Source organism: Nanorana parkeri, unplaced genomic scaffold (genome assembly GCF_000935625.1).
Source record: "Nanorana parkeri isolate BGI_ZX_2015 unplaced genomic scaffold, ASM93562v1 scaffold1354, whole genome shotgun sequence".
Lineage (NCBI taxonomy): Eukaryota > Metazoa > Chordata > Amphibia > Anura > Dicroglossidae > Nanorana > Nanorana parkeri.
The window spans coordinates 228,544-229,349 of record NW_017307622.1 but is presented as its reverse complement, the minus strand read 5'-3'; the positions used below and the strand labels follow the sequence as shown (position 1 = coordinate 229,349).

Sequence of the window (806 nt, the reverse complement as noted above, 5' to 3'; positions counted from 1 at the left end):
TATACAGCAGTGATGGGGGAGGGGTGAATACGTTGAGGGGGGGTGTTAGTATATAGCAGTGGGAGAGAGGTGAACACATTCGGGGTGTCAGTATACAGCAGCGGAGTATTAACCCTTCGCCCTCCCCCGTTCTCCTCACCTCCGCTCTCCTCCTCATGCCGCCGTCTCTCTATTTCTCTCACCGCTCGTTGTCAGCTGACCGCTGCCCGGAAGTGTCCCGTAAGAGGAGGCGGGGCACTGGACGTGGTGGGAGTGGTCTGTCCGTGGTTCTGGGCGGGGTTTCTCTACGTGCGCCGCAGTCTGCAGAGTGCGCCTGCGCGGCCCGTCCGGTGAGCTCCGCCCACGGAACACGTGTTTGCAAGGGGAGCTACGGGTGAGTGTGATCAGAACTTCACCGGAACTGATATCTATCCCATATTATCCCTGATCTCCCCTATATGTATATCAACGCTCCCCCCTGTACCCCGCAACTGATATATATCCCATATTATCCCTGATCTCTATATGTATATCAATGCTCCCCCCTGTACCCCGGAACTGATATCTATCCCATAATATCCCTGATCTCTATATGTATATCAATGCTCCCCCCTGTACCCCGCAACTGATATATATCCCATATTATCCCTGATCTCTATATGTAGATCAGTGCCCCCCCCCCACTGTACCCCAGAACTGATATATATCCCATAATATCCCTGATCTCCCCTATATGTATATCAGTGTACCCCGGGACTAATATCTATCCCATAATATCCCTGATCTACCCTATATGTATATCGGTGTGTCCCCCCCCTCTGTACCCC

General features: G+C 52.5%; 2 protein-coding genes across 3 annotated transcripts in view; one reads left to right on the top strand and one right to left on the bottom strand.

Moving 5' to 3' along the window:
• Positions 1-173, bottom strand: part of GDAP2 (ganglioside induced differentiation associated protein 2) — a 44,543-nt gene extending 44,370 nt beyond the window's left edge. For both annotated transcript variants that reach the window (XM_018569554.1, XM_018569553.1), the window contains exon 1: positions 140-173. The gene's annotated coding sequence lies outside the window, so the exon portion shown is untranslated. The remainder of the gene's footprint in view (positions 1-139) is intronic.
• Positions 174-339: 166 nt separating this feature from the next.
• Positions 340-806, top strand: part of WDR3 (WD repeat domain 3) — a 22,828-nt gene continuing 22,361 nt past the window's right edge. Inside the window, exon 1 of the mRNA XM_018569551.1 lies at positions 340-369. The gene's annotated coding sequence lies outside the window, so the exon portion shown is untranslated. The remainder of the gene's footprint in view (positions 370-806) is intronic.